This window comes from Macaca nemestrina, chromosome 16 (genome assembly GCF_043159975.1).
Source record: "Macaca nemestrina isolate mMacNem1 chromosome 16, mMacNem.hap1, whole genome shotgun sequence".
Taxonomy (NCBI): domain Eukaryota; kingdom Metazoa; phylum Chordata; class Mammalia; order Primates; family Cercopithecidae; genus Macaca; species Macaca nemestrina.
The window spans coordinates 86,555,516-86,569,492 of NC_092140.1; the positions used below are offsets into that span (position 1 = coordinate 86,555,516).

Here is a 13,977-nt window from a genome sequence, read left to right on the forward strand (position 1 = left end):
CATATAGAGTTTTAAGGTGTATAATTTTTTTACATGTATCCTCTCATTAGACCTTCACAGTAACCCTATGTGGTAAGCATTATTTTCTCAAGTTTGCATATGAAGAAATGGACTTTAGTCCTGTGATAGTGTCTTTTTGACCTCTGCACCTACCAAATTTCATTGTAAATGATTTAGAGAAATATGCCAACCTGAAAAATGTATCAGCTACCATTTTATTTCAAGGTGTCGGACTGTACCCCTGATAAACTTCATACCATTCGGTGGTAGCTTTCCAATTAGGGTCAGAATCAGTCAATGTTACCCTGGAGCTGACAGAAAACAAAATGATTTTCTTTGAAATGAGAAGTTTGCTCTTTGTTCATGTGGGCAATAATGTTGGCATGACCATGATGATGAAATATGCGTTCAGCTTAAAGTCTGCACAAAGCAAAGGATGCTAAACATTCTAATCCAGATGTCTGTTTCCCTCTCTGCTTTGTAGTGTATATCCATGCCAAATAGATACGGAGCTGGACGGGGCATGACTCGAAATGCTGTGGGTTGATTACAGGTGAGTGAGAATGAACTCTTGTGTACTTTCAGCTCTCTGTCCGGCTGGTGTGTCACCAACTAGAAACCATCTAGAAGCATGAGCTGTGTGATCTCAGGAAAGAGATTAGGCAACAACTCTCTTTTGTTTCAAATAGAGGCATGAAAAAGTAAAAAGGTATTACAAATAAGCAGAATTTTTGCAAGTTAGCTATTCATCTGTTTAGCTAAGAAAATATCACTGTGCCATGCTCTGAGGACACACAGATAGAGATTGCACAGTTCTCATCCTTGAGGAGCCCACGACCTAGTGGAGCAGATGAATAGGCAAACAAAAGCCATGCAAGAAGAATATCTACAAGAGTGTGGAAGTGAGAGTGATGACCCATTTGAAGGGATGGGAAGCCTCCCAGAGCAGGGGATGCTGATGGGTTCAGAAGCTAGTTTTAGTTAGTGGAGAGTAGGAAAATTATTCCAGGCAAAAGGATTAGTGTAGGCAAAGCACAGGAACAGGGGTCCGGATGATTTGTTAAAATGGGCAGTGATTCATAAAATATGTGAAAAAATCCAAATTAAATTGGAGGAGAATACACATAAAAATAAAGAGAATTTCTAATAAGATGCTTCCATACTCAAAAGCTTACCTCACATGCCTCACTCTGGGGAGCACAGCTCTGGAGCAATGTGTCTCAAACTTTAAAGATGTGCATAAAATTTAAATAGGAATCTTATTTAAATGCAAAGTCTGATTAAGTAGATCTGAGGTGGGGCCTGAGATTGTGTATTTCTAACATGCTCCCAGGTGATGCTGAAGCTGCTGGTCTGCAGACTGATCTGGGGCTATGGATAACAAGTGGAAGAAGGGCAGGTGATAAGCCCAGCAACCCCTTAGAGGCCAGTGGTGTATGTGTGTATGCAGGGTATTGCCATGAGCTAGATTTGATGCTCTTGGGCAATGGGCAGCAACCAAATTTGTTTTGTTTTGTTTTTGAGACAGTGTCTCACTCTGTTGCCCAGGCTGGAGTGCAGTGGCGTGCTCTCAGCTCACTGCAAACTCCACCTCCTAGGATCAAGTGATCCTTCTACCTCAGCCTCCTGAGTAACTGGGACTACAGACATGCAACATCACCCCAGCTAATTTTTTTGTGTTTTTAGTAGAGACAGGGTTTCTCTATGTTGCCCAGGCTGGTCTTGAACTCTTGGACTCAAGCAATCCACCTTCCTTGGCCTCCCAAAGTGCTGGGATTACAGGCATGAGCCACCATGCCTGGTCAACCAGTGTTTTTAAACAGAGCAGGGACAAGATCATATCTGTGGCCGTGAGTGGTGGCACAGGACTTAAGGGTGTTGTCAGTAATCTTGGGATGAATACTGGGGGCCTGAACATCACCAATGACAGGAAGCAAGAGAGGAGACAGTGGATTAAAGAGATACTTAGGAAGTAAGACAGAACATTATGATTGTCTGGGTTTGGGGGTGGGTGTGAGTAGAGGCAGGAGGAAGAGAGAATGACTTTTTTTTTTTTGAGATGGAGTTTTGCTCTTGTTGCCCAGGCTGGAGTGCAGTGCCGATCTTGACTCACTGCAACTTCTGCCTCCCAGGTTCAAGCGATTCTCCTGCCTCAGCCTCCCGAGTAACTGGGATTACAGGCACACGCCACCACGCACGGCTAATTTTGTATTTTTAGTAGAGATGGGGTTTCACCATGTTGGTCAGGCTGGTCTCGCACTCCCAACCTCAGGTGATCCACCCGCCTCAGCCTCCCAAAGTGCTGGGATTACAGGCGTGAACCATGGCGCCCGGCGGGAGAGGATGACTTCTAACGATCCGTCATGGAAGAGAGAGGTTTGGTGTTGCCACGATGAGGTATATCATGCAGAAAAAGGAACCAGTTATGTGCAGAATAGAAAGGAGCCTATGTGTCATCCAAGCAGAGCTCAGAAGGCAGTTATGATTGGGAACCAAGGTCCAGGAGATCTGGACACAGACCTGAGATGTACAGGTGCCACGACACTATGCAAAGAAAGAAGAAGAAAGCAGAGAAATGAATGCAGGATTCAATAAGAGATGGTCTAGGGTGTAGGAGGAGATCAGCAGACAGTGTTATAGCATGTAGAAGCCAAGTGCTTCAGGAATTAGGTCATGTCCATGTCAAACACTGCAGAATGGTCACATAAGGATGAGGATGGATTTAGCATTCAAGTGTTCAAGATGACTTTAGTGAAATGAGTTTCAGAAGCATTGTGGATGAAGGCCATGTATTAATGGGTTAAAGAGAATGTGGTAGGCAGAATACACCCTACCCCTCAAAGATGCGCCTGCCTTAATCCTTGGAGCCTGTGAATATGTTATCTTACACAGCAAAAGAGGCTGCACAGTTGCGACTAAGGGCACAGATTTTGACATGGGGAGATTATCCTGGGTTATCTGGGTGGACCCAATTTAATCCCATGAGTCTTTGTAAGTCAAAGAACCAGCAGGAAGAGTGTAAGAGACATATGATATTGGAGATGGTGGAAGAGGGCCATAGGCCAGGAATGTGGTGGCCTCTAGATGCAGAGAACAGTTCTCAGTTTATAGGCAGGAAGAAAATAGAGACCTCAGTCCTGCCAGTGCAAGGAATTCTGCCAACCACCTGAATGAGTAGGAAGTACAGTCTCTTCTGGGACCTTCAGAATGGAGCGCGGCCTGCTAACACCTAGATATCAGTCTGCTGTGATCCATACCAGACTTCTGATCTACAGAACTGTAAGATAATTAACTGGTATTTATTTTAAGTACGAAGTTTGTAGTGATTTGTTACAGTGGCCACAGGAAAATAACATAGAACCATTAAGACTTAAGAGTAATGATAACAATGAAAACGTCAACTACTCTTTCAAGATGTCTGATGGTTGAAAACATAAGATTTTGATACCTGGAAATATATTAACAGGAAAACCTTTGGAGTCATTTTCTTTGGAGTGGGAGTTGGGATGGTTTGCTGCAGACACCCAGATGTTTGATGCTATGTCCTTTTATCTTCACCTGCATGAGGCTGCTTGAGATGTAAGTACTGGTATTTACTGCAGGGAATATCGTACACCTCCCCAGACCCCACATTTGCAATTTATTTATTTATATATTGACTTTATGTCCTAGAGCAATTTTAGATTTGTAGTCACACTGAGCAGACGGTACAAGGATATCCCACACATCCCATTCCCCTCCACACCACCTCCCCTACTGTCAATATCCTGAACCAGAAGGGTACGTTTGCTACAGCGGAACCTATACTGACACATCATTATCATCCAAAGTCCAAAGTTTACATTAGGGTTCACTTTCGGTGTAATACATTTTTAAACCTAAAAATAGAGAGGTCCCATCAGCAACCTTTCGATGCTCGATTTCCTTCTTCACTGATTTCATGGCAGTCGTCACTACATAGCCCATTGGAGCCCACACCATGGCTTGATATGGGTGTGCACACGCAGTCAAAGGCACCCTTAATGCTTGCTGCTCTGCGTCCTTCGACGTCTCTTGCTCAGCAGTCCAGCTATTACAGTAAGTGCTTAATGTGTGCTCCAGCATTATTGTGGTATCATTTGGATGATTGCATGCTGGGCCGCACAAGTCAGAGGCAGCAAATGCATTAAAGGCTCATCGTTATCGGCTTGCTGGGGATGCAGTTGATGGAATGGTGGTAAACCTCAGATGTTCCGCTGAGACACAATCCTGTTTGTGCTCTTTCCTCACCCTGTCCCTTCTCCTTATTTTCTGTCCCTCATAGAGGCTGTTTCTCTATTGTTTGATGCAAATGTGTAGCCTGGCTGCTTTTCTCATCTTGCCCACCCGCTGGGATCGTAGGAATATGAATTGGTGAAGACATTGTTATTGGCTTTCAAATGAGAAAGGGTTTGGGGGCACTGTAGTAATGGGTCAAGGGTGTTTTTAAACATCTTCAGAAATAGGTATGTACATTTCAATGTACTTTGAATGTATGTACATTTCAACGTACTTCAGAAATAGGTATGTACATTTCAACGTACTTTGAACGTATGTACATTTCAACGTACTTCAGAAATAGGTATGTACATTTCAACGTACTTTGAACGTATGTACATTTCAACGTACTTCAGAAATAGGTATGTACATTTCAACGTACTTCAGAAATAGGTATGTACATTTCAACGTACTTTGAACGTATGTACATTTCAACGTACTTCAGAAATAGGTATGTACATTTCAACTCCTGTGAGTATTGCAGTTGTTCCAGCTGTACTCATTTGGTGCAAGAAGCAAGACCTACATGTATTTAATATATACTAAATATGCCCTAGGTATAGATTCCAATGCCACACCACTGATTTCTTAACACTGGTGAAGGTCTATAAATCAAAGCAAGTGCTTCCTTTACTTTTTCTGCATCCATCTATATTTTTCTTTTTCATCTGTCATATGAAACTATTATTATTTCGCATTTCTTTATGCTCAACCTTCCATCCAATTATTGGACACATTACAGGATGCTGGGCACTGGACTCATACAACTACTAACAGTAACAATTCTAATTATGATGATAAGGATCATTGGTCCTCTTCTGTCTCTCAGGTGCTCTGTGGGACCGAGCAGGTGTCCATGGACACATGCATGCTTTTAGGGGCACACCCATGCTCTTCTTTCCCACAGAGAGGCACAGAGCTGAGCATATTGCTTCAGACCCAGAAGAATCTCCTCCATCCCAATTGGGTACAGTTGTGAAGGAAATGTGTTGGAGGAAGTCACCTTCTGTGAGCTGCTTATCCATCAGGTTGCACTCTGTGTGGGTGTGTATCCTTCCTATCTTGGCTGTTGTAGGTCTCCATATCCTAGGCAGTGGCCAGGTCAGTCTTTCTTACTATGGACATTTGGGCAATACAGGTACTTGACAATATAGGTAAGTTCACAACTAATTCTCTCCCTGCATTTGCTTCAGATCTGTGGACCAAATCCTACTTACCTATGGCATTACAAACTTGTCTTTTTCCTATCAACACTAACACACCACACCTTTTTTCTCCTCACCTTCTTGGAATTCCTTGATGGCTTTCTGATATTTGAGGCTTGACAAAATTTATTCAGGCACTGATTTAGCAGCTAGGATTTATTGACTACTATGAAACAGAAATTTTGCCAGGCAATGAAGATACTTAATTGAGTAAGACAATGCTTCTGTGTTCGAGAAGCATTGTCTACCTGTGACCTATTTTTAATGTATGTTTCCCTGAGTTCGGGGCATTCGACTGGTATGTACTAAGTGTCTTATTGGATGGTTCATCCTGGAGGAGTGGCTGATGGAGGCTGGAGTCAAACTAGGTGTCTGGGCTCATGTCTACTTTCTTCTGAGTATCAGAGGGCAGACTCTGATGTTCTCAGAGATATATGTTCTCAGAGTCTTTGGCTGGAGGAAATGCCCTTGTTCACGCCATCTGTTGACCTGTAGGTACCATGTAGACTTCTCTAAGGGCCTATGGCTCATCAGGAGATCCGATGGACACTTGAATCTCACAAAGACTGACCTATGGCATGGTTGTGATGGGCAGGTATAGGCACATCTTGAAACATACCCGTAAATATCAAGTTTGAATATTTTCAAAATTATAAGCTTGTATATAGCTTGTATATTTGCATTGTAATCCATTTGTACAGTACCTAATTCAATGCTAGCAATTACTAATTTGGATAATTCAACTGATATAAATAATTCCTCTATTGTATGTAACACTGTGTCAGTGATATAAAAGCTATGTGTGTATATATATATATATATAATATACAGATGTATTGAAATAACTTTTCTATTTGTAAACATAATGGAATCATTATAGAATGTCACCCCCAAGGGAAGGAAGAAATATGTGTGAGCACTTTCAGGGTAGTTTGCCTACATCTGAGCAGTTGTAGATACTTTGGTGGTGTAACTGGTGATGAAGAAGGAGGGAAGTTGCAGAGGAAAGAAGCCTGGAGATGTTCGGGATGGCTTTTTGAGTTTTCATTGGAGTCAATTGTGGTATGGCTTGGTTTTGGGGATCTGTGGGTGAATGCTGATTGGAGTCGACTGTGCTAGGGCTTGGTTTTGGGGATCTGTGGGTGAATGCTGATTGGAGTCGACTGTGCTAGGGCTTGGTTTCAGGGATCTGTGGGTGAATGCTGAGAGGGGTGTGTGCTATTGCTTAGGCACAAATACCTGAACAGAACAGATATGGATGAGTGGTTCAGCGGAGGAAATATTATCTGCCTTCTTTTCATTCTGCTTCACGCTAGGCAGGGCAATGATGATTGGTTTTCATTCAACTTGTGCTCCAAGAGTACCCAGAAAATGGGGAGCCATTTTTCCCCAGTTTTGGTTTTTAGAGGTTGATATCCCCAACTGGCTATGGTTGGCTGTCAGCCTTTAGCCTCAGCGCAGCCACACATGATTTCACATCCTCTGTACATTCTTGGGCGGGAACCTTCCCCTTTTACTTCCAGTGGACACAGAACACTTCAGCCGTGGGTATCCATAACTACTTCCTCCCAGATCTGAGGCTTTCTTGGCTCTGAAACCTTCCTGGGTTTTCTGACCTCACCCCTGTGAGGAGGAAGACTGGCCTGGCTGCTGAAAACATACATGTAATTGAAGGAATTCTATTAAGAAAAAGGAAAAGAGAAAAAAAACACACACACACACAAACAACAAACTCAACCAGATACATCTTTTGTGGCCATTGTTCAATGCTGGGAATCTGTGGTTTGCTGCCATGGCAGGGAAGGAAGAGTGACTGTGAGAGGCATTTCCTCACTGAAGATTATAGAGTGGGTGAGGCTGGAAGTGGCTGAGCAGAAATGGAGAACAGTGTCTCCCTCCAAATAGGGTGATTCAGAGGGAGTTGATTTGAGGGAAATATGTGATAATGGGAGCCCAACAACTAGAAATCTCAAAACAAATTGAAATGAAACACCATTATCAGCACCTAACCAGCCAGGAGCTTCGGTAGAATCCGAGGGTTCCACCCCTTACTACGCATTAATTAGCTGGACCTATCCATCTTCCGCAGCGTTTCAGCATCCTCACTCAGTGATACATTCTAGTCAACCTTCCTCAGGCTGGAAAACTTTGCTCATGTCTCACTTGAATCTCACCTGCTGCAGCTGAAGTCCATTTCTCCTTGCTCTGTTCCGGTGGACATGGAAAAGAAACGGTCACTGTTTTCTCCTTAAGAATCCTGTGGACATGTGATGAGTTAAAAATACATTTTCCCCCCGCCCACCCCTACTTAGTTGTTCAGAACTCTCTGAATTGGTAAATTCTGGAGAAACTCTGTTAAATCTTTATGCTCAGGGGAACAAGATCTAGTTACCAAGCAAAATTAAAGTGCAGCAACAACACCCCTGTTCTGGTTTGTCAAGGAAAACCCTCCGCCTGGACTTTGAATTTCCAAACAGAATGCAGCACAGTTTAAAGAGTATTTTGTTTTCCTTTTCTGGAACCCATTGTGTGTCGCATCAGAGACAATGAGCTGCTCATACAGCTGCATTTGTCCAAGTATTAAACTTCCCATGCAGGTCTGTGTTAGCTTGGAAGACAGTAAAACCGCTGGGTGAAGTGTGTGTGTCCCCATGTGTGTGTCTGAGTGTGCGTAGACAGGGGTGCCCGGGGCGGAGGGCTGACTATGCCATTTTCTAGCTTGAAGCATCCACGGCCTCTTTCTTTCAGGCTCAGGAGGCTATCCCCACAGCAACACTCACACACTGGAACTGAATAATCGTTGGCAAGATCTAGGGGGCAGTAAGCCAGATTGGGCGGGGAGAGCATTCCATTATTATAACACAATGCCATAATAGGATACAAAATTCTTTTCATATTAATTCTTATACAACAGGAATCTTAAATCTCGACTTTTACAGTGAAAGGGGAGGTAAAATGCAACCAGCTCTTTGTTGTATTTTTGTAACTAAAGTAATCTTATTCACCTTGGGGGGCCGTGTGGGCCTTAGCTGCCTGCACTCTGCTCCCTCTGCGTCTAGAAAGGCTTGCGTTTCTCCCAAGGAGAAGCATGGAGCTCATTCACACCGCCAGGCTCAGCACCTTCTCTCAGAGTCCTTCCCTGCGTGCGGGTGCTGCTCTTGGGAAACCGCCCCTCCCAGAAGGCTGTGCTCGTTCTTCTTGCCCCATGACCAGAGTGCCTTTGGGTGTGGATTCAGAGTGTAACCAAGCCTCCTCCAAGGACTTGGGCTGGCAGTGCCTGCAAAGCTGATGGGGACCACATTGGTCTCTGAGTGACTTCAAGCCCCCACCCACCCGCCCCTGAGGTGATGGCGAGATGCTCACTGCTAGGGCTGTGGAGGGCAGGAAGCCCTCCTTCCTGGGCCACTCTTCCTGAGCCTAGCAGAGCCCGACGTGTACCTTGTCCATGTTGTTAACAGGCCAACTCACAGACCAGGCATGGACACTGGGACCCAAAAGCCTGAATGCTATTTCTGACTTGGCTGTGTCCCTGGGCTTTGGTTTCCTACCACAGAGCCTGGGTGGAGAAGTCGCTGGGCAGGGGCTCAGTTAGGCGGCCGACTTGGGGTGGATACCGGGAGACGTGGGGATTTCGCTTCATAAAAGTGTAGAAAATGAGTTTAGCAGTCTCTGTGACCTCGTCCATCTAACTCCAATCTCTGACTCTGGCCATGGTAGGGATTAAAACATATTCAAATAAAGCCCTACAAACTCTGTAGCGTTTCAATATGGCTTTGATAGGAATTTAAACTCTTCTCCTGAATTCATTCTTGTACTTATTCTTGGAGCATACATTTATTTAGAATATTTAAAGAGAGCCCTTCCTAAAAATCTCCATAAACTTTAAGTGCAAATCAACAGCCTTCTCCAAGCCTCCAGCTCCCCATGAGATCAATTCCTTCTCAAGTACCCTACAAGTTAGGGGCTGCCCAGGCAATATTTCAAACCCGTTTAATAACACCTTGCGGGGAAATGATGACACATTTTCTTATTTTCCATTAGTTTTCTATTTGTTCTTTGAATGAAAGAGACTCCACATGTAAGTGTGATTATTATTCTCTGAATTTCCTCTATGCAAGTTGGGTACCAGAATCTCCTGGGTTGTTTGAACAGGATTCAGGCTTGAATTTCAAGGCCAATATCAACGAAGGAAAGCAATAAAATCCATGAAAAATTAACATTGCTAAAGAGTACCACAGGCCCCCCAGAGCTACAACTCTGAGGGTCACCAGTAAGTGACCATGATTTAATGAAGTGGTGCTCCCTCTGATTAGGAAGAAGTGGGCCTGGCATCTTCTACAGCATAAATACCGTGTTTCTGAGCATGCCAAGCCAATGCTTTCAGCGTCTGAATTTTCTCCCAGCCTGAGTGAGCTGGCAGTGGACAGCAGAGGACATTCCACTGAAATCGGGCCATCGGGAGCTGAAGACAAAGGCAGCTGATTCAAGTGCACCAAATTGGAGTTTCTCTAATCAAATATATTAAACCCACCATCATTCTTGATTGTTTTAATGGGAAGAAAGGGCAGCTGTGGCCTTCATTTTCTAAGCATTTTATTTAGTGCCGTGGGGGTTGGAGGAAGGGGAGGGGAGGGAAAAGTGGGTAGGAAGGGAAGAGAGGTAGAGATGGCTAAGAAAGCTACAGGAAGCTAATGTCTTTTGTCTTAAAAGTAAAATGATTTTGCATGCTGTTCAGATCCACACGGAGAGTTCCCAGAGCTGTTACTCACTACGAAAAACTTAAGCAGTTGATAAAGCACTTTTTCGTAGGAGTAGAAAAGCAGCCCCAGACAGACCAGGGCTTGGAATACTCGGGCAAAGAAACCCTGGTGACTAGCATTAAATGGATCTGCTTCACTGGTTACATGGGAGCCTGCTCAGTGGAGCATTCCCCCCACCTAGCCCCACATATATTTATGCTTTGTATAAAAGGATTTAATCTTCAAATTTCACTTGCAGGAACTCATCTCCACTCCTTTTATAATCTTCCAGGCTAAGAGCAGAATTCACAAAAAGCTTTTCTCACCATTTGAACAATAGGACTTGAAATTCTAGTTAAGAAACTGATGTCCCAATCTTTTCTTTTCTTTTCTTTTTTTTTAAATAGTTTAACAGATGGTCCAAGGGTGATATTTCCTGGCCAGAGTGCAGTACCACATACAGTGTCTTGGTATGCACCTCCAGCTTCAAAGCAGAGCTTGGGGGCGTGATGTCACTTCCTCCAGCTGCTGAGTTGATAACAGGATGAACCTGAACAAGATAGGAACCAGACACTCCACTGTGTAATTAATTATTTCACTCCACTGTAAGGCAGGAGACTTAGGTAGACACTGTTTTAGTACTTGGAGCTTGAATGCACTTTGCAAAGGAACAAAGGTCTGGGAGCTGTGGTGTGGGGCTCGCAGGCTCACAGGCTCACACAAGCTAACGTGAGTCATCTGGAGAAAGGGCTTTGGAAGCTGGTGCCTGTTACAGCCTGAAGCCAGCCTGTTTCTGAGCTGGAACGTGAAAGGCAGCTGGCTGTGTCAAAGGGGCAGAGAATAAAGCCGCAGTGTAAAATGAAGACACAATTCAGCAAAGAGAAGATGCTATTAAAATGGTTTCTGCTCCTCCAGCTTCTTTTGGAGGGCCCCCTTTTGGAAACAAATGATTCTGTTCTTTAAAAAAAGGAGGTGGAGGTTCCTTTCAGAAAAATGTTATTGGACTCTTTTTAAATGTCCCTATTTGAAGGGAATTAAAGGGAACGGCATAAGGCAGCGTCTATATACTCAGGGGCCATTGTAGCAAGTGACACAATGCCGGCTAAATGAAGCCCTCTATCCTTTGGAGGAAATCTAATAACTCAATCAATCAGCTCCAGTCTCCAGGCATCCACGGTGGGCCTCCAGCCCCTCCAGGGAGGGTCCTTCCTTTGCCATGAGACAGCTGGGCGAGGCAGGCTTTGGGAGAGGAAGAAATTGCCAGTGCATTCCTCCCCACACTCCCTCCCCACTCCCTCTCTCACACACAATGCCCTTTTGTCCCTATGACCCCCATCCCTTAGCATGGCTTGAGCTGGCCTGGAGGCGATTGCCAGGGAGCAGCTCAGCTCCCAGCATCTTCTTCTTGCAGCGGCTGTGTGGGACAGGCCTCCTCCACAGCCCTGGAGTTGTATCAGGAACTCTGGGGAGGTATCAACTGTTCTCAGCTTGCTCTGGTCTGGAGGGTGCTGAGGATGGCTGTCTCTTTTCATCTATGGATAGTACCTGGGGCACAGCTGGGGTAGGGGTGTGGGTGAGGGTGGAGAGGACACCAGGCAAGCGATTTAGAGACTGAGTGGCAGCCAAATTTGGTGATGAATTTAGCTCCATCACCAAATTTACTGAGTAAGCCTTAGGCAAGTAATCTAACCTCTGCTGTAGCGCATTCTTCTCTGCAAAATTAGAGGCTGGTGGAGTCAACATCCAAGGTCTGTTTCTGGTCCAGTGCTGTGAACCTCTCGTTGGTAACTGAGGAGATAGGATAGGAAACATCATGGGCTTCTGAGTCAGATGGGCCCTCAGTCTGTATTCTGCCTTCACCACCATGTGGTTTTGTGCAAGGTATAAAGCTTCTGTTTCTTTTTTGAGAAAATATTGGGTTAAGTCGTATCTACCACACAAAGATGCATAAGTTTTATGATCCGAATTAAAAGACAGAGTCTGGGATGATGCGCAACACATAATACATCCTTCTAAACATCAGCTTTCCTTGTAACCCATCTGACATTGAATGTCAAACAACTACTTAATAAAAATCCACATTAAAGAGACTTGAAATTTGAAAACCAATTATATAGCACTTCCATGTCATAGGTTACATTTCCTAGACATTTCAATATCAGAGACAAGTAAAGTTGGAAAACAAACAAACAAACAAACAAAAAATTAATCAGGATTGGTAGCAAGGTAGAACTACCAGCTTTTAAAATTTTGGCCAAGTAAGTTTGTTAAAGCAAAAGTCTCATCTGCCCTTTCAAAAACAAGGTCACAATGACTAATCAATCTTCACTAGGGATGGACACTTGTCCTAATTAAACAGACATATGTAGGTCACACATGTATTCTTCTTATACATCCAATGCATATGGACGTTGTCTTTCCATTCCCTTCTATTTGCAATTCACTGTGGGTGTGTGACAATTTGTCCCATTCTGCTACCAGGATGGGGCTGTTTGTGGGAAACCACGGTCTTCATAAGTAAATTTATTTATGTACTTTTTGGTGTCAACTAGTCTCTGCTACTTTCCTTCTTTTCTCTTTTTACTTTTCTCTCTAAGCCCCCTACCCCTGTGTACACCCCCGTGTGCGTTTACACACATAACGCTTACACCCCCGTGTGCGTTTACACACATAACGCTTACACCCCCGTGTGCGTTTACACACATAACGCTTACACCCCCGTGTGCGTTTACAAACACACGTAACGCTTACAGCCCCGTGTGCGTTTACAAACACACGTAACGCTTACAGCCCCGTGTGCGTTTACAAACACACGTAACGCTTACAGCCCCGTGTGCGTTTACACACATAACGCTTACACCCCCGTGTGCGTTTACAAACACACGTAACGCTTACAGCCCCGTGTGCGTTTACAAACACACATAACGCTTACAGCCCCGTGTGCGTTTACAAACACACGTAACGCTTACAGCCCCGTGTGCGTTTACAAACACACGTAACGCTTACACCCCCGTGTGCGTTTACAAACACACGTAACGCTTACAGCCCCGTGTGCGTTTACAAACACACATAACGCTTACACCCCCGTGTGCGTTTACAAACACACCTAATGCTTACAGCCCCGTGTGCGTTTACAAACACACGTAACGCTTATGGTGCACTGGGCGCCCAATCTACCCCGATTTTTTCAGAAATGAGCAAACGGAATAGCAAGTGCCATCCATTTTGATTCTGTGCCCTTTCTGCCTCCCACCTGAAGTGAAATGGAAAGGGTTGCTCCCTCCCTTTCCTCGGGAGCCTCCTGAGCCTTCTCTAGGAGAGAGGACCCTCCTTTCTGTAGCCTCCACTGCATTTCGGGGCTGCCTGGCTGTGCTGACCCTTCTGGACAGAGAACAAGGTACACAGAAAGCGACAGCAGCCTCCTCCCTTCCCCTCCTGTGGCCTCAGTGGGCTTGGGGCATCTGGAGGGCTTCCCGCCCTCCCTTCTCGTCTCAGCCGCAACTTCTCCTCCTGTCGTGGCAGGAGTCCTAGGAAAGAAGGGCTTTTGAGTCCGTCGGTTTGTCTCCGTGCTCCTTTCCTTCTTGGCAGGAGAAGGCAGGAGACCCCGGGCTCTTTCAGGAGCTGGGAATCTGGATCGTCGCCCCCAGCTCGGAGTCGGGGCCGAGGGCTAAGCGTGCGGGAGTGGGATGGGAAACTGGACTGCTCTCCACCTCCTACTGATTTCAGTTCTCACACTG

The 13,977-nt window shown here is 44.9% G+C and overlaps 1 long non-coding RNA gene across 1 annotated transcript in view; it reads left to right on the plus strand.

Annotated features, from left to right (window-relative positions):
- LOC139359123 (uncharacterized) overlaps nt 1–13,977 on the plus strand; it is a 178,519-nt gene that overhangs the window by 20,042 nt on the left and 144,500 nt on the right. Inside the window, exons 2-3 of the long non-coding RNA XR_011614881.1 lie at nt 485–553; nt 3,467–3,579. This is a non-coding gene — a long non-coding RNA (uncharacterized lncRNA). The remainder of the gene's footprint in view (nt 1–484; nt 554–3,466; nt 3,580–13,977) is intronic.